The sequence below is a fragment of the Schistocerca cancellata genome, chromosome 1, assembly GCF_023864275.1.
Source record: "Schistocerca cancellata isolate TAMUIC-IGC-003103 chromosome 1, iqSchCanc2.1, whole genome shotgun sequence".
NCBI lineage: Eukaryota > Metazoa > Arthropoda > Insecta > Orthoptera > Acrididae > Schistocerca > Schistocerca cancellata.
Window position 1 is genome coordinate 1,173,028,729 of NC_064626.1, and position 20,163 is coordinate 1,173,048,891.

Genomic DNA, 20,163 nt, shown 5'->3' on the forward strand with positions numbered 1-20,163 from the left:
AAGGATTGACCTCATCGAGGAGAAGGTGTCGGCGTTTGATCCCAAAACTGTCACAGTCCGTAAGTACAATTGGAATCACACATAGTTTTCTTTCCGTATGAGAATAGTTTCATGGCATATCAGAAATGTCAGTTATGTTAACTTGTTACGTACATAAAATTCCGTGCGAAACTGTTTTTGTCCCATGAACTAAGTAAAACGATTTTGGAGATACCAAAGATAAGTTTTATTTTTTGTTACCTGCCCATGAAATTCTGTGTAAGCAGATCCTTTCTCTTTTCTTAGTTACGTTTATTGCCTTGCTGCAATAGGTTTTTACTAAAGCGCTAATTTTACGCAAAAAAAGTAATGTCTCTAAATATTTCTCGTTTCCTTATGCTTTACGATGATTATCTTAGTGGACGGACTCTGCGGCATTAGTACATCAAGCACCGCGGTGATTCCTGAGCTATTTTTTTTTGTTTGTTTTTGTTTTTTTCTGTGCTATACTTTTTGGCAGTTCTAGATTGTTTCGCACAAGTCGTGTTGCGCTGCTATATCATTAATTCCTATAGGACTACTTTATCAGTGTTTTTTCTTGAGATCTCCACAGAAGAATCTGCTCGTAAGACGCCAAAGCAGAATCCTGTGTATAGTGAATCGAGGAGTTTGATAACGCGTAAAAACTGTGTTTTTCTTAACATTTACGTTACCTATCGTCTCGTTTGCTTATTGTTCCGTCGACATCTCACAGAGGTGATAAAGTAAATTGTAGTGTTTCTCACCGTTCATTCTCGGGACTGACAACCACGGCCACTGGTGATCGGCGAACCATTGTTCCATGGTCATTGTATCGACAGTGTGTTATCTTTGACTAAGGACATATAATAACCTTGTTGGTTACAAAATATTCGTTTGTCTAAGGAAGGGCAGAAGCGTCGTTTCTGTGGCAATGGAATCTAAACCTTCACACTCCAATACCCAGGTAAAGAGAAAATGCTCGCATAATTTCTGCAACCAAGAAATATTCTCTTCCAAGTACCTATTACATAAAATCTGTGATAAATGGAAATAATTTTGAAATATCTTAGGCAGGTTTTCATTCAGTTACACAATTCGAAAGCTTTGACTTGCGTGGCTTAATGACTTTTAAACAGCACACGCAGTTGAAAGGACAGTAGCGATCAGTAGAGGCTGTTCTTTTACATACGCCTAATAGCTTTCAAGTCACGGCTTGGGAGCGCATGTCACAGCGAAAAAGAAAGCAATCGCAGAAACCACTGTTTCGTCTCGTATGCATGGTGTGGCAGAAAACTGGTGTCGAGTTCAAAAGCCTCTTCATAGTTACGATTGTTAAGAAACCTTTCAGAAGTCTGTAGCTACTGCGATGTCAGTTACACCTTTCGATAGACTAAATATCAACTGTTCTTCTGGTCTTACACGTAAGTCTGACATGGGAACAGGACTGCAGCAGTTAATAGTGAATTTGACTGTACGACACATTTGTATATTTGTGATCGTTTAAAGTTTAATCCCAGTAAAGGGTCTCCTCAGCTAAGTCCTTGCCTCTATTCTATTTTAAATTGTAAGGAACTGATTTGCTTGTCGATACTGAAAATTAGCTGCGTGTGAAATACCGGGGTTGCGTGTAGCAGGTACGGAAGCTGCAACAAATGTGCGTGTACAGCTTTGATCGTTGCAGACGAACATTGTCGCATAAGATTGCTTATTTTGGACATTTACTGTATTTCAATGACCTCAAAGTGTCTACGAGCAATTTATGTAAACAACAAAACCGCAATATTTGATGACAATTGATATTTTATATCTCTTCCAATTGAGGCAGTCCATATAGCACAATAATGCTTGAAAACCGTTACGCCTCGCAAAGGGGCTTGAAGATCTGGAACCACGGGGTTAACCAGAGTACTTTATACAATTTTCTGGCTTAATCCACGAATTAAAATACATATGATAATGTTTCACTGCCCAATGCAAGTCACTGAATCCGCATTTCCTGTATGTCAATGTCGCTGCGTCGCATTCCCAGCAGATTCTCTTGTAGCCTTATGAAACTGGGTTCACTTCGATTGCGGCTTTATGCGGAGATGTATATCTGCGAAATGTAAATTATTAGAACCGTTGATGTCAACCATAAACTCGCCCTCTTCCTTATTAATTTCTTATAACGTTCATACAAGATACTTGGTCTATAGGTGGTAACCAGTGTCGAGTTTGCTCATCTCTGCTGTACTGTATTTAATACACTCACATCAGGAAATCGAGAGCCAATGGATGATGACAGTGAGAGAATAGTTTGTGCTCTGGAATTACGAGTGTTTCAGGAAATATGTGAGACTGCATACTCTCTAAACCGGATACGTACGTTCATTGACGGTAAAGTAGTATTCAGATAAGAAGAAGAATGTTTGTTTTAACAGAGGGGTGGCAGCTGTGTAGCAGTGAGTGAATCAGACTTCTGCTGTGAATTTTAAGAATTATAAATGAACAGGAAACTATAATGCTTTATTCTATTATACGAAAATTTCCTACTATCAACCGCAGTGCCAATGAATCGTGTATTCGAGTAGCTGATGCAGAATTCAGTTTACAGTTCTAGCAAGAATGCTATTGCATTTGGTTCATACTAAAACGATTGTTTTCAATGTCCGCCTCCGTAGCGTAGCGGTAACGTTTCCGCTTGTCAGGTAGGGAGCCCGGGTTTGATTCCCGGCAGGGGACTGGATGTTTGTGTCCTTCATTGTCATTTTCATCTTCATTAACCCACAAGTCGCCGAAGTGGCGTCAACTAACAAGGACCTGCACTACGACGGCCGAATGCCCTGCAATTCCTCCCGGCCAACAATGCCATACGCTCATTACATTTCAATTGTTTCTCCTAACTCCACTCAGAAGTCGGCGCTATCGGCCGAGCCGCAACTCAGACAAATATTTCAGTTTACTTTGGAGATTATTAAATAGCGTCACTTTTATACAAAGATGTGCTCTAGTTATTAAGAGATAATTAGCAGAACTTTTATCATTCAGATATCGTGATCAGTGTTCAAAGCGTAGAAAAGGGATTTAGAAATTCTTGCATGCATTTTAGTCGCCGTAACGTGAACTTCTTCCCGTCTAACGTACGGTATTCCTACTGCATTCGAAGTTTGAAAAAGTGAGCGGCTTAAATCCTTTCGCGTGAGCCACGTCATTTCATTCGCACTAACTTTCCTATATTTAAGTTATATTTGAATAATAATTTGTCCCTGATACGTTATGTTCCATTATATTTTGTTGAATGATGGGCGGCTCTCTATATTTAAAGCCTCAGCTGACATGTATATTTCGCAAAAATCATCGACGTCTGCACTGTCGTTCAAGGCATGATATTTAGAAAGCTGATAATAATTCCAAGGGATTTTGGAGCACAGTTTTTATGTATCCATAATTTTCGTGAAATTTGGAGTAGATATTAAGTTTACAAGCTCTTCGAAGCATTCGAACAACGCACCTACGCACATTAAATTACAGGTAGTAATACAACTTTAATTTATTATTTTTATTTTCTCAAGTACATCTAGATGTTTCATATCGAAACGGTAAAAAAGGCTCAGATCTACGATGTGCTGAAACGGATGCATCCTCAATTGTTCTCGTGAAAATCAAACTTGCAGCCGGCCTTGGTGGCCGAGCGATTCTAGGCGCTATAGTCTGGAACCGCGCGACCGCTACGGTCGCAGGCTCGAATCCTGCCTCGGGCATGGGTGTGTGTGATGTCCTTAGGTTAGTTAGGTTTAAGTAGTTCTAAGTTCTATGGGACTGATGACCTCAGAAGCTGTCCCACAGTGCTCAGAGCCATTTGAACCCAATCCAGTAATGCTGGCAACTGATGGGTTATGCATGCGGATCGTATCAATCTGTACCGCATCAAAACAGCCTGAAAATGACGCAATGAAGCGTAGAAATTGGTAGCAACAAAATAAAATCATAAGGATGGCTGTAGGTGTTTTTATTTCTTGTCACGAAGTGAATTGTAGTTATTATAGACTGCATCCTTTTTTGAACCTTTACACCATAGGGTGCAGTGTGTGTGTGTGTGTGTGTGTGTGTGTGTGTAATGAATTTACGTCTTGCGGGACTACTTTCCAGTTCACCCTCATATAAGCTCTCTTATTGGTGTACACACAGAATTATAATCGTGTCTGCATGCTCTGCGTAAGGAATTCCAATTGGAATACGTGCTGTTTGCTTTTTTTTTTTTTAAATATAAATGGAGACATTGCTTTCATGCGCAAAGGTGTGAAGTACTGATCGTTATTCCACATATGCTCAACATTTAAGTGATACGGAGAGGCACCGATACGGCTCTCTTGTTAAAAAAATTCCTTTAATTTTGCCATTTGCATGGAAGTTTCTTGTAAGGTAATCCATCGTCTTCGATATTACGACTTTTAGTTATATTGCTGTGTCGCCTGTTTCGTGCTACTAGTACTATCATTTTAGTGAAGATTGCTTTCGAACGTACTTACTACGGTATAGCTGTGTGCTTATCAATACATAGAAAAATTGTAGAAAAAAGAGACTATATGGTTACGTTTTCCTGAAACGTTCTTCTGCCCCTCGAGGTGTGCATGGAAATCTTTTTTTGTTTGTATAATCGCTTGTAACTCACCAAAACAAAAGCGTGCTTCCCGATGGGCTTGTTGTTCGAATTAAATCCAATTCTGATTGACCAAGGATAACATACACGATAATTTTCCTTTATATTTCCAAATTATAGAAAATTTATATTTCCAAATTATAGAAAATTTGTCTCCCCCCATGAACCATGGACCTTGCCGTTGGTGGGGAGGCTTGCGTGCCTCAGCGATACAGATAGCCGTACCGTAGGTACAACCACAACGGAGGGGTATCTGTTGAGAGGCCAGACAAACGTGTGGTTCCTGAAGAGGGGCAGCAGCCTTTTCAGTAGTTGCAAGGGCAACAGTCTGGATGATTGACTGATCTGGCCTTGTAACAATAACCAAAACGGCCTTGCTGTGCTGGTACTGCGAACGGCTGAAAGCAAGGGGAAACTACGGCCGTAATTTTTCCCGAGGGCATGCAGCTTTACTGTATGATTAAATGATGATGGCGTCCTCTTGGGTAAAATATTCCGGAGGTAAAATAGTCCCCCATTCGGATCTCCGGGCGGGGACTACTCAAGAGGATGTCGTTATCAGGAGAAAGAAAACTGGCGTTCTACGGATCGGAGCGTGGAATGTCAGATCCCTTAATCGGGCAGGTAGGTTAGAAAATTTAAAAAGGGAAATGGATAGGTTAAAGTTAGATATAGTGGGATTTAGTGAAGTTCGGTGGCAGGAGGAACAAGACTTCTGGTCAGGTGACTACAGGGTTATAAACACAAAGTCAAATAGGGGTAATGCAGGAGTAGGTTTAATAATGAATAGGAAAATAGGAATGCGGGTAAGCTACTACAAACAACATAGTGAACGCATTATTGTGGCCAAGATAGATACGAAGCCCACACCTACTACAGTAGTACAAGTTTATATGCCAACTAGCTCTGCAGATGACGAAGAGATTGAAGAAATGTGTGATGAAGTAAAAGAAATTATTCAGATAGTGAAGGGAGACGAAAATTTAATAGTCATGGGTGACTGGAATTCGAGTGTAGGAAAAGGGAGAGAAGGAAACGTAGTAGGTGAATATGGATTGGGGCTAAGAAATGAAAGAGGAAGCCGCCTGATAGAATTTTGCACAGAGCACAACTTAATCATAGCTAACACTTGGTTTAAGAATCATGATAGAAGGTTGTATACATGGAAGAACCCTGGAGACACTAAAAGATATCAGATAGATTATATAATGGTAAGACAGAGATTTAGGAACCAGGTTTTAAATTGTAAGACATTTCCAGGGGCAGATGTGGACTCTGACCACAATCTATTGGTTATGACCTGTAGATTAAAACTGAAGAAACTGCAAAAAGGTGGGAATTTAAGGAGATGGGACCTGGATAAACTGAAAGAACCAGAGGTAGTACAGAGTTTCAGGGAGAGCATAAGGGAACAATTGAAAGGAATGGGGGAAAGAAATACAGTAGAAGAAGAATGGGTAGCTCTGAGGGATGAAGTAGTAAAGGCAGCAGAGGATCAAGTAGGTAAAAAGAAGAGGGTTAGTAGAAATCCTTGGGTAACAGAAGAAATATTGAATTTAATTGATGAAAGGAGAAAATATAAAAATGCAGTCAATGAAGCAGGCAGAAAGGAATACAAACGTCTCAAAAATGAGATCGACAGGAAGTGCAAAATGGCTAAGCAGGGATGGCTAGAGGACAAATGTAAGGATGTAGAGGCTTATCTCACTAGGGGTAAGATAGATACTGCCTACAGGAAAATTAAAGAGACCTTTGGAGATAAGAGAACCACATGTATGAACATCAAGAGCTCAGATGGAAACCCAGTTCTAAGCAAAGAAGGGAAAGCAGAAAGGTGGAAGGAGTATATAGAGGGTCTATACAAGAGCGATGCACTTGAGGACAATATTATGGAAATGGAAGAGGATGTAGATGAAGATGAAATGGGAGATACGATACTGCGTGAAGAGTTTGACAGAGCACTGAAAGACCTGAGTCGAAACAAGGCCCCCGGAGTAGACAACATTCCATTGGAACTACTGACGGCCTTGGGAGAGCCAGTCCTGACAAAACTCTACCACCTGGTGAGCAAGATGTATGAAACAGGGGAAATACCCTCAGACTTCAAGAAGAATATCATAATTCCAATCCCAAAGAAAGCAGGTGTTGACAGATGTGAAAATTACCGAACAATCAGTTTAATAAGCCACAGCTGCAAAATACTAACACGAATTCTTTACAGACGAATGGAAAAAGTAGTAGAAGCCGACCTCGGGGAAGATCAGTTTGGATTCCGTAGAAATATTGGAACACGTGAGGCAATACTGACCTTACGACTTATCTTGGAAGAAAGATTAAGGAAAGGCAAACCTACATTTCTAGCATTTGTAGACTTAGAGAAAGCTTTTGATAATGGTGACTGGAATACTCTCTTTCAAATTCTAAAGGTGGCAGGGGTAAAATACAGGGAGCGAAAGGCTATTTACAACTTGTACAGAAACCAGATGGCAGTTATAAGAGTCGAGGTACATGAAAGGGAAGCAGTGGTTGGGAAGGGAGTAAGACAGGGTTGTAGCCTCTCCCCGATGTTATTCAATCTCTATATTGAGCAAGCAGTAAAGGAAACAAAAGAAAAATTTGGAGTAGGTATTAAAATCCATGGAGAAGAAATAAAAACTTTCAGGTTCGCCGATGACATTGTAATTCTGTCAGAGACAGCAAAGGACTTGGAAGAGCAGTTGAACGGAATGGATGGTGTCTTGAAGGGAGGATATAAGATGAACATCAACAAAAGCAAAACGAGGATAATGGAATGTAGTCGAATTAAGTCGGGTGATGCTAAGGGTATTAGATTAGGAAATGAGACACTTAAAGTAGTAAAGGAGTTTTGCTATTTGGGGAGCAAAATAACTGATGATGGACGAAGTAGAGAGGATATAAAATGTAGACTGGCAATGGCAAGGAAAGCGTTTCTGAAGAAGAGAAATTTGTTAACATCGAGTATAGATTTAAGTGTCAGGAAGTCATTTCTGAAAGTATTTGTATGGAGTGTAGCCATGTATGGAAGTGAAACATGGACGGTAAATAGTTTGGACAAGAAGAGAATAGAAGCTTTTGAAATTTGGTGCTACAGAAGAATGCTGAAGATTAGATGGGTAGATCACATAACTAATGAGGAAGTATTGAATAGGATTGGGGAGAACAGAAGTTTGTGGCACAACTTGACCAGAAGAAGGGATCGGTTGGTAGGACATGTTCTGAGGCATCAAGGGATCACCAATTTAGCACTGGAGGGCAGCGTGGAGGGTAAAAATCGTAGAGGGAGACCAAGAGATGAATACACTAAGCAGATTCAGAAGGATGTAGGTTGCAGTAGGTACTGGGAGATGAAGAGGCTTGCACAGGATAGAGTAGCATGGAGGGCTGCATCAGGCCAGTCTCAGGACTGAAGACCACAACAACAACAACAGAAAATTTGTGGCAATTTACATAGCTCACTTTTCTTCGAAGCAAGATCTATCGTTCAGCAATTAAAACCGAGAGGCATTTCAGTGTACGCGTAACCGTTCGCAATTTACGTAGAGGTTTCCGGAATCCTGTCAAATATTGGATAAACCATCACTGACAATTATTGAACAGATTTCGGGTGAGGCTGAAATGTGATATTCTAAACATATTTTGAAGTTCTTTTTGTTACCTGGCATGTAGCACCACTGCTTTAGACTTACCTGCATAAATGAAACGAATGTCAGATACTGACTGTCTTCTTTTGTCCATAGCATTGTGCCGGCTCCAGAAAGTAAGTTTCCGTGTTTTTTGGAAAACAAATACAATGTAGTTACATGAAAAACTTTATTGGCAACAGGTACAGCTATGTTTGAGCTATTTTTTTGACATAGTCACCAAAAGAACTGAGACACTTGTCTTATCGTGGGATCAACTTTCGTAGAAGTGTCATAGAAGTCTACCCCCTGTGAATGGAACCAGCGTATGACAGTCGTCAGATGCTTAGTGATAATTTTATGCAACAAGGATCGCGATATCCGTGGAAAATGGCTGCTGACCTCCATAATTGTGAAGCGACTGTTCCGCAGGATGCACTGCTGCACCAGCTCAACCAGATGATCATTGATGAGGGATAACCGCCCACTGCGCTCTTGATCATACACACTTTGACGACCTTCGGGAAAATTCCTGCACCAGCGACGCATCATCTGTTTGTTCACGATGATGGGCCCGTAGACCCGACGGAGCTAACTATGTATTTCGATGGGCGCTATCACTGGAACCCTATCACTGACCGAACCTCGCAGGTGGCGGGTGAACGAATAACAGAGGTCATTTCGGGGCACTGCTGCCGCGGTACTGGCTCTAAGCGGAACCTGTCCGGAAGGCATATGTTTGTCACGTCATAGATGTGTTGCGCATGCGCAGTTTTTCCGTCTAAATACGTCTACTTTAAAGGGAACAACATCAGGAAACTTGCTTTCTTGGTGCGCCTCGCAAGTTCCTCCTCCGCACTGCGAAACGGTGAGAATTTTTAGTGGGATTCCGAAGTTACTAAATTTTCAGAAAGCAACAACTCCGTATTAGAGTTTATTCACATGCAAACTAATCAGAATGCTACAGATCACGTTCCACTGAGATGAAATATTCTTGGCTTCTGCATTGACTTATGTCGTTGGCGGGACGCAATGTTTCAACATGTTACGTCTCCGTAGTGACAAGTGCACCCACAGGGTGGGGAGAGGGGGGGGGGACAGCTGCCGCCCTCTCCCTGTAACTTGGAGTACAGAGTATTTATCCATAGCACGCTTCTAGGAGTGATTTCCCGTGAGTCTGCTAAACCTCTCGCTTAGCCAACTGTAGCATTACATTGCTGATCGCTGTGTTTGGTTGTCACAATGGCCATGGAAAATAATGCTATTTCTTCGGCGCAGCTGCGTTTTTGAGTTGACTTAAACTCAAGGCAGAAGCAGCTTTTTGCATGATACTTCTGGAATAGAGCACTCAATCAATCTTTTTTCCTGTCGATTTCTCATACCTTGTTTTGTCTGAGTACAGAAAAGCACCGGTCCAGCACTGTTGAAGATAAACATAGAATCGTTCTTACCTTTTAAAAGTACCAAACTAAGCTGCGTGTAACAAATATTTTAGTGCATAACCTTCAATTCTCTGGGACGTTTATATTGTCACAACACATTTAGTTCTTGTCATGACACATCTCGAAAGCAACCAACACATTTATGTAAGAAACAGCAATTTTAGAATCTTGCGCCTCCTCCTTCCTCATCCTGTTTAAATTTCTGAGCATATAGACAGTAGGATCGTTCGAGATTAACATTCTCCGTACAATTTTCAAGTAGGTGCGCAACTTCTAGTGCAAGAGGTCAAAACAGCTACAAGGTCGTAATGTTGGTACGCCTTTTTGCTACGTTGATTTCATTTTTCGATTGTGGCTGACTGTTTTGAAAGTAAAATGCAGATGTCGGTTACTACGTAAGTGCTATAGATAGCTGGCTCGATCAAATAGAGTTAAGTATTATTCTCAGCTTGCAGCTGTCCTTTTGGCGGACTTATTTTTTTTTTACCGAGTATTCCTTTTTACATCTTAGTAACTTTTATTTTTATTTGTGTTTATCTGGATTTACTATTTTCTGACGGGGGAGGAAAATTTCCATATATTTTTTCATAATTTCTCTTTTTTCATTGATGATTCCTCTGAAATAAGAGTTTATTCTTTCCACATCATCGTTGCAAGCGCATTATCCGTGTTCCCAGTCTGCATCTCTCGACAGAGGATTCGGGAAGGTGAGTGATATGAGCACTGAGCGACACATTACGTAGGCGCTAATGATTATCATGGCAGTCATCTACCAGAATTTGGTCGTTCACTCCAAGAAGATACTTGACGCGGTGGCTGAAGGGAGAAGTCGAATCAGTAAAAATCGCAAGACTTTGTACGACTTTGGACCGATAGCCTCGAAAATGGCAAGGAGTTCTAGCAAATTACGAGCTATTTTTAATAAGGATACTTTTCAGTTGTTTTCCAGACGGATTTCTCTTGTGGACTGGCTTGCATCCTTACCACCCGCTGCAGAAAAAGACCCTGTCAGGCAAACCTGCTCGTTCACAGGATTAACGCACTTGCTGTCACCAACAAGCTCGACATGTTTCGTGGTACCGGCAAACCACACGAAGATGAGTAAAACAATGTAGAACGAGAAATATCCTCCACTAAGAATAAAAGTAAGAGAAGGACTGAATTTACCAAAAGGGAACGAAAATGTCTGAAAGAAACAGCATTCCCCCTCCCCAATCCACTTCTTTACATGCTCCCATATCCATAGTCTGCATACTGTGTTCACAGTGGTAGTGCTAAGTGAATTACTGATGGTGCGGAGTGCAGTCTTCGATTTTGTACTGTTTTATGCTGTGCAAACTATGACAGTGTGAACGTTGGGAGAGCTGTTGCAATTACATTCGTAGTTCTTACGTTAGTTGGATGACACTTTAACTTCACAAAAGATTTTAAAATGATATATTTTCCCGATGTCAGTTTTTTGGTGTTTGTTCTAAAGTGATGTACGAAGCACTAAAGCAAACAATTATTATTATCATTATTGTCTGAAAACAATTTATGTACTTACTGACGTGGTCATCTCGACTTATCAGTCGAGTCATAGCGTCGTGTTGTCGCAACGCTTCATGTATATACGAGGTATGTCCACAAAGTAAGTTCCGTTTGGTTATATAAAACAAACGTGCACAGATACAGAAAAAAATATTTATTGTACAAAAATCTACAACTGTTAAACTACTTTTCTACATAGCTTCCGAAATTGTAGGCACTTGTCACAGCGTGGCACAAGTTTCTGTATACCTTCTTCATAGAAGGTTGCCGCCTGTGTATTCAACCACGTGGTAACATGTTCTTTCAGCTTGTCAGCACCGTTGAAGTGTTGACTACCAAGGACAGATTTTAGGTGTCAGAAGAGATGAAAGTCGCTAGGAGCGAGGTCCGGGCTGTACGGAGGATGATCAAACGCGTCCCAGTGGAATTCCCGTAAGAGTTGTTTGGTCACATTCGCCGTGTAAGGTCGGGCATTATCGTGGAAAAAAGCAACACCTTTTGATAGTAATCCTCGGCGCTTGTTCTGTATTGCGCGGCGCAATTTCTCAATGGTCTCGCAGTAACCATGTGCATTGATTATTTGGCCTCGTGGTAAGAAATCAATCAGCAAAATACCTTTCTGTCCCACAAAACGGTGCACACGACTTTTCGAAGTGTCAAGATTTTCTTAAGCTTAATCTTCGTTGGGGATGAATGTGCCTCCATTCCATTGATTGCCGTTTTGTTTCAGGGGTGTCGTACGATACCAAAGTTTCACCCCACCGTGGTTATCCGAGAAAGAAAACCATCGCCTTCTTCATTGTAGCGTGTCAGAAACTGAAGTGCACTGCCCATCCGTTATTTTTTGTGTTGTTCAGTAAGAATTTTGGGTACCCAACGCGAGTGAGCAAAGTTTTCAAAATTTAAGTTTTTCAATAACAATTTCATGAATTAGTGATCGCGAGATTTGCGGAACTTCCGTAGCAAGGGCATGAAGTGTAAACTTACTGTTGTGCTTAATCTTCTCTTCAATTGTGTGAACCAGTTCATCAGTGATAAGACGGACGTCCACTTCGTTCTTCATCGTGCACTTGATCACCTCCTTCATTGACAGTCCGACCCATCTTCTAACCATTGAATCACTCATAGCATTTTGTCCGTAAACCCCGCAGATCTGAAGATGAATTTCCTTTGGTTTAACTTTCTTTGCGTTTAGAAAACGAATCACAGATCTGATTTCACACGCGGTGGCATTTTCAATTACGGCACTAGAAATCACATGTCGGCAGCAGCGATCTGAAAATCTCATACATGTCTTGTCCTTGAGTCATAGTAACTGTAGTGCATGCTCGGAACTGCGATCGTAGCGTTGCCGCGGATGGAAATAGAAATGGAACTTACTTTGGGGACGACTCTCGTAATAATTGTTGTGTTAAATTCTAGGCATCTGTGGCACATTCAAAGTTATGATGACAGTAAATTTTATGTGAGATGGGGGAGGGACAAAGTGTCCATCTTCCCCGCAGAACCCAACTATATATCTGCACCTGGGGAGGGGGTGACAAACTGCGAACCCCTCCAGATCCGAACCCCAGACCCACAGGTAATCGCTGCGAGTTTCGCCGTCAGTGAATGATATCACGCTGCTAAGAACTACAGAGTGCTTTGAAACGCCTACAAAACTACAGCCACATGCTCCGCAAGCCATCATACGCCAACTGGCGGAGGGTACCTTTACCACTGATAGTCCTTCCTTTCCCGTTACACTCGCTTCCGCGCGAGCCCTGATTTACCTTGACTTGCCTTAGTGGTTCTTACGCGAGACGTACGCTCGTGGCATTAGGATCGTTTTGCAGTCTGACTAAACTTTTCTCAATAGTGATTCACGAAAAGAACGTCTTCTTCCCTCCAGGAATTCCCATTTGAGTTCGCAGAGCATTTCTGTAATAACCGTGTGTCGATCGAACCTACCGGTAACAAATCTAGCAGCACGCCTCTGAATTGCTTCGATCTCCTTCTTTAATCCGACTTGCTGGGGATCCCAAACACTCGTACAACACTCCAGAATGGGTCGCACAAGTGTTCTATACGTGGTTTCCTTTATACAGGGTGGCTATTATTGAACTATATGAAAAAAAAAACTTAAATTGGTTACAAACGACGGCGTGCACACACTTTATGTAAACGTCACTGCAGACATACGGATTTAGGTTATGACTAGTTCGATATGCCTGCCATCATTGGCGATGAGGTGACACAGACGAATAGCGAAAGTGTGCACGACCCGCTGAAGTGTCAGAACATCGATGCTCTGGATGACCTTCTGAATAGCTATTTTCGGCTCAGCAATGGTTTTGGGGTTATTGCTGCACACCTTGTCTTTAATATGGTCCCACAAAAAAGGAGTCGTATTTGTTCAGATCCGGAGAATATGGCGGCCGATCGAGGCCCATGCCAGTGGCTTCTGGGCACCCCAGAACCAGAATGCGGTCACCAAAGTGCTCCTCCAGTACATCAAACACTCTCCTGCTACGGTAGGGTCGAATTCCGTCTTGCATGAACCACATTTTGTCGAAATCAGGGTCACTTTGGACAGTGGGATGACATCATCGTCTTAAACCTCCACATACCGTTCGGTAGTCACCGTGCCACCAAGGAAAATCGCACGGATTGCTCCGTGACTGAACATTGCACACCACGCAGTCACCCGTTGAGGGTGAAGAGACTTTTCGATCGTGAAATGCGGATTGTCAGTCCCCCAATTTTGCTTATTGACGAACCCATCCAAATGAAAGTCAGCTTCGTCGCTAAACCAAACCATGCATGCGCATACTAATTCCCACCATGCCCTGCAGCCGGCCGGAGTGGCCGAGCGGTTCTAGGCGCTACAGTCTGGAACCGCGCGACCGCTACGGTCGGTTTCGAATCCTGCCTCGGGCATGGACGTGTGTGATGTCCTTAGGTTAGTTAGGTTTAAGTAGTTCTAAGTTCTAGGGGACTGATGACCTCAGAAGTTAAGTCCCATAGAGCTAAGAGCCATTTGAACCACCATGCCCCGCGGCCAACCGCGCAATTTGAACGTTCTAACGCAAGCCGTTCAGAAGTTATCACGGTTTTATTTCATATAGTTCAGTAATTGTCAGCCTGTAGATAAGCTTCAGTTTGTTAGAATTGTCCCAAAAACTGAACTCGACCAAACGCCTTCCCTACAAACGACCTTAGGTGCTAAAAAAAAAAAAAAAAAAAAAAAAAATGGCTCTGAGCCCTATGGGACTTAACATCGAAGGTCATCATTTCCCTAAACCTTCTTAAACCTAACTAACCTAAGTACATAATACACATCCATGCCCGAGGCAGGATTCGAAACTGAGACCGTAGCGGTCGCGCGGTTCCAGACTGAAGCACCTAGAACCGTTCGGCGACACAGGCCGGCCTTCAGGTGCTCCTTCCATTTCGTGTCTCTTTGCAGTCGAGGCGACCGCTTCAAACAGCTCGCCACTAATACTGTATTTTATTGTTACATGAGTTTCTTTTACCGAGGCATCTTCATTAACTTACTGGTAGTTCCATCGAAGTCATCCTGCACTCCCCTAGAGTCGTTCAACTGTGATGATCTGGTTGGTGGGGTGCTCATCGGCATGGTTGTTAGCGCCTGTACTTTTTTTTCCAGTCCAGTCTCGCCATTTCCGAAATAATGATGAAATGATGAGGAAAACCCAAACAGCCAATCTCTGGGCGGAGAATTCCGCGACCCGTCGGGGAATCGATCCCGGGACCCGTGATCCAGCGGCAGCAACGCTAGCCACTAGACCACGAACTGCGGTCTCGTTCAGCGACGGCACTAACTCGTACCCTGCAGTGTCATTTATTTATTGTTCCGTGGGACCAAATTAAGAAGTCTCCATGGTCATGGATCGAGTCAATACATGAAATTATAACACGATAGTAGAAACAGATAAAATGAAATATACGCAACATATTCAGGTGACAGTTCGTAAGTTTAAATAAAGAAAATCAACAAAGTAACACTGGAATTTGTTCAATTTTTCAGCTCTTCCAGAAGCTCCTCGACAGAATAGAAGGAGTGAGCCATGAGGAAACTCTTCAGTTTAGACTTAAAAGTGTTTGGGCTACTGTTAAGATTTTTTAGTTCTTGTGGTAGCTTATTGAAAATGGATGCAGCAGAATATTGCACTCCTTTCAGCACAAGAGCAAGGAAGTGCATTCCACTTGAAGATTTGATTTCTGCCTAGTATTAACTGAGTGAAAGCTGCTAGCTCTTGGGGATAAGCTAATATTGCTAACAACCAGCGACATTAAAGAAAATATATACTGTGAGGGCAATGTCAGAATTCCCAGAGTATTGAATAGGGATCGACAAGAGGTACTCGAACTCACACCACATATAGCTCGAACAGCCCGTTTTTGAGCCAAAAATACCCTTTTTGAATCAGAAGAATTACCCCAAAAAATAATACCACACGACATAAGCGTATGAAAATATGCGAAGTAGACAACTTTTCGTGTTGAACAGTCACTTATTTCAGATACTGTTCTAATGGTAAATAAAGCAGCATTTAGTTTCTGAACAAGATCCTGGACATGGGCTTTCCACAACAGCTTACTATCTATCCGAACGCCTAGGAACTTGAACTGTTCCGTCTCGCTTATAATATGCCCATTCTGTCTGATCAAAATATCGGTTCTTGTTGAACTGTAGTTAGAAACTGTAAAAACTGAGTCTTACTGTGATTTAGCATCAAATTATTTTCCACAAGCCACGAACTTATTTCATGAACTACATTATTTAATACTTTATTTAGCGTATGGCTAATACAGACATATCATGAAATTAAATTACCTATACATATGTACATATTGACACACAAGAAACTTAAGTTTGTCTTTACAACTGAATATCCAGCCCTTCAATCCAGCGCACTGCATCTGGAGTTGCTAGCAGGAAGTCCTCTTTGGCGCCGTGATAGGCTCGAATCCTGCATTCACTGACAATGTGGTGAACAGTCTGGTATGGAGCCCCGCAGTCACAAGCTGGATCAGGCAGCTTCTTCCACTTAAAAAGAGCATCCCTGCATCACCCATGGCTGGTACGGATTCTGTTGAGAGTAGACCAGGTCTTGCGTGGTAAGTCGAATCCACTTGGAAGTTTAGCACCTGAGAAGATGTTATGCAGGTGCAGATCTGTCACTGCTTCCCACCGACCTTTCCATTCTTCAAGAGGTTTGAAATTATTAGCAACCATGTCAGCAGTATCTCACAGAGTTGGATGGCGTGATTTCAGTCTCTTGCGATTTAAGTGGCAGGTCGCTATGCACGGGTAGGTTAGAATTCCTGGAGATCTTGTGGAATTCTCTCATAAGGGCAGTACATCTGCGTAGATCAGGAGGCATTATACCGGTTAACAGTGGAAGCCAATAAACTGGAGTAGATCTGATTGCACCAGATATTATGCGCATTGTTGTATTCAGCTGGGTATGAACAAGCCTTGTATGATGACTGTTCATCCAAACAGGTGCACAATACTCAGCACTTGAGTACACCAAGCCCAGAGCTGAAGATCGCAGGGTGGTTGCTGAAGGTCCCCAGGTACTTCCGCATAGCTTATGGAGGATGTTGTTTCGAGTCCTCAGCTTTTGAGGTAAGTCAAGAAGGTGTTGTTTGAAGCATAGTGTACGATCCAGGATGACACCAAGATATTTTGGGTTCCAATTACGACGAAGAATTCTGCCTCTGAAACTTACTTCCAGTTTTACGTTCGCCAACTGGTTATTTATATGGAAGCAACACACTTCTGTTTTACTCGCACTGGGTTGGAGTCTCCAGATTTTGAAGTAATTATCTAATGCAGACAGGTCATTAACTAGAATATCTTCTGTTGTCTTCATTTACTGGTGTTTTACGGCTAGAGCCAGGTCATCGGCATAGCAGTATTTTCTGGACGAAGTGTCAGGTAGATCAGATAGATATAGGTTGAGCAGTAAGGGTGAGAGAACTGATCCTTGAGGCAATCCGTTGTTCAGCTTCCTCTCCTTACTTATGTTGCTTCCAGTGATTACCTGGGACTTCCGATCACTTAGCATGCTGTTAATCAGTCGAGCCATTGTTCTGCAGGGTATGATGCGGAGAAATTTGTAGATAAGGCCTTCCCTCCACACAGTGTCGAAGGCGGCAGTTAGATCAACAAATGCCACAGATGTTTTCTGCTTCATTTGGTATCCTATGAAGGATGTGAGAGACAATACTTGGTCGCAGCACGTACGCCCTGGTCTGAAGCCTGCCTGATCAACTGGAACGTTCTCTAAGATAGCGCTACTTATTCTGTTATATATTAGCCTTTCAAAAAGCTTGTAGCAGCAGCTGAGTAGGGAAATGGGGCGATACTGTTTCAATATTACACACAAGATCCTTCACTACCAAGCTGGTGTCATCAGCACACACAAATATTTTTGAATCACCTGTTATACTAGAAGGCAAATCTTTTATATAAATAAGAAACAGCAGTGGCCCCAGCACCGACCCTCGGGGAAACATCAGAAAACAATAGCAGATTTCTGCTCACCGTTTCCATCACGTCGTTTATGTACGAGGTGCATTCAAGTTCTAAAGCCTCCGATTTTTCTCCGGACTGGAAAGAGATAGAAACATGCGCATTGTTTTAAAATTAGGCCACGTTCACTGTCAATACGTCTCAGAGATGGCAGCACCGTACGGCAGATGGAATTTTACCGCAAGCAGCGAGAATGATAACTGTTTTAAATACTTAAAATGGCGACGTTTTACTTACTTGAACAGCGTGCAATCATTCGTTTTCTGAATTTGCGTGGTGTGAAACCAATTGAAATTCATCGACAGCTGAAGGAGACATGTGGTGATGGAGTTATGGATGTGTCGAAAGTGCGTTCGTGGGTGCGACAGTTTAATGAAGGCATAACATCGTGTGGCAACAAACCGAAACAACCTCGGGCTCGCCCAAGCCGGTCTGACGACATGATCGAGAAAGTGGAGAGAATTGTTTTGGGGGATCGCCGAATGACTGTTGAACAGATCGCCTCCAGAGTTGGCATTTCTGTGGGTTCTGTGCACACAATCCTGCACGACGACCTGAAAATGCGAAAAGTGTCATCCAGGTGGGTGCCAAAAATGCTGACGGACGACCACACGGCTGCCCGTGTGGCATGTTGCCAAGCAATGTTGACGTGCTACGACAGCATGAATGGGACTTTCTTTTCGTCGGTTGTGACAATGGACGAAACGTGGATGCCATTTTTCAATCCAGAAACAAAGCGCCAGTCAGCTCAATGGAAGTACACAGATTCAGTGCCACCAAAAAAATTTCGGGTAACCGCCAGTGCTGAAAAAATGGTGTCCATGTTCTGGGACAGCGAGTGTGTAATCCTTACCCATTGCGTTCCAAATGGCACTGCGGTAACAGGTGCATCCTACGAAAATGTTTTGAAGAATAAATTCCTTCCTGCACTGCAACAAAAACGTCCGGGAAGGGCTGCGCGTGTGCTGTTTCACCAAGACAACGCACCCGCACATCGAGCTAACGTTACGCAACAGTTTCTTTGTGATAACAACTTTGAAGTGATTCCTCATGCTCCCTACTCACCTGACCTGGCCCCTAGTGACTTTTGGCTTTTTCCAACAATGAAAAACACTCTCCCTGGCCGCACATTCACCAGCCGTGCTGCTATTGCCTCAGCGATTTTCCAGTGGTCAAAAAAGACTCCTAAAGAAGCCTTCGCCGCTGCCATGGAATCATGCCGTCAGCGTTGTGAAAAATGTGTACGTCTGCAGGGCGATTACGTCGAGAAGTAACGCCAGTTTCATCGATTTCGGGTGAGTAGTTAATTAGAAAAAAAATAGGAGGCCTTGGAACTTGAACGCACCTCGTATATAGTGATCGGGAGCGGTCCTCTGACACGTACCTCCGACGCTCCTGACGTGGCAGCCATTGGCGAGGAAGGGTGCCGTGTACCACGCCAGTGGAGGCCCCCAGGGGTGGGATACAGTTCCGGCGGCGGGGCGTCTGGCCATTGAAGCGAGCGGAAGGCCGGAAGCTGGCGGCTTGCAACCCGACACCAGCTTCCGTCAGGTAGGCGAGCCGTGCCGTGCCCTGCCGTGCCGTCCTGCTGAGCGCCGACGGCTCCAGTGTTTCGCGGTTTTTTCTCGTACTCGCCACCATTGCTCCTGTTACTAGACCATTCGCCTCTCGATCTCTCTTGTCACTACCCCCTCGCCAGATTTCATACAATGGTGCCCACAGGCCAAAATATCTTTCTCGAAGACCTGATCTAAATCCGACCTAGTCACTCTCTGTCAAGAGATTGTTCGTGGATGATGCCTTTATACACTGAAGCGCCAAAGAAACTGGTTTAAGCATGCGCATTCAAATATGTAAACAGGCAGAATTCGGCGCTGCGGTCGGCAACGCCTATAGAAGACTAGTGTCTGGCGCAGTTGGCAGATCGGTTGTTGCTGCTGCAATGGCAGGCTATCTATATTTAAGTACCGGGTGATCAAAAAGTCAGTATAAATTTGAAAACTGAATAAATCACGGAATAATGTAGATAGAGAGGTACAAATTGACGCACATGCTTGGCATGACATGGGGTTTTATTAGAAACAAAAAAAAAAAAAAAAATACAAACGTTCAAAAAATGTCCGACAGCTTGCGCTTCATCTGATCAGAATAGCAATAATTAGCATAACAAAGTAAGACAAAGCAAAGATGATGTTCTTTACAGGAAATGCTCAATATGTCCACCGTCATTCCTCAACAACAGCTGTAGTCGAGGAATAATGTTGTGAGCAGCACTGTAAAGCATGTCCGGAGCTATGGTGAGGCATTGACGTCTGATGTTGTCTTCCAACATCCCTAGAGATGACGGTCGATCACGATACACTT

General features: G+C 42.9%; 1 protein-coding gene across 1 annotated transcript in view; it reads right to left on the reverse strand.

Moving 5' to 3' along the window:
- LOC126094153 (transcription initiation factor TFIID subunit 13) overlaps nucleotides 1-20,163 on the reverse strand; it is a 427,001-nt gene that overhangs the window by 32,286 nt on the left and 374,552 nt on the right. The window lies entirely within an intron of this gene.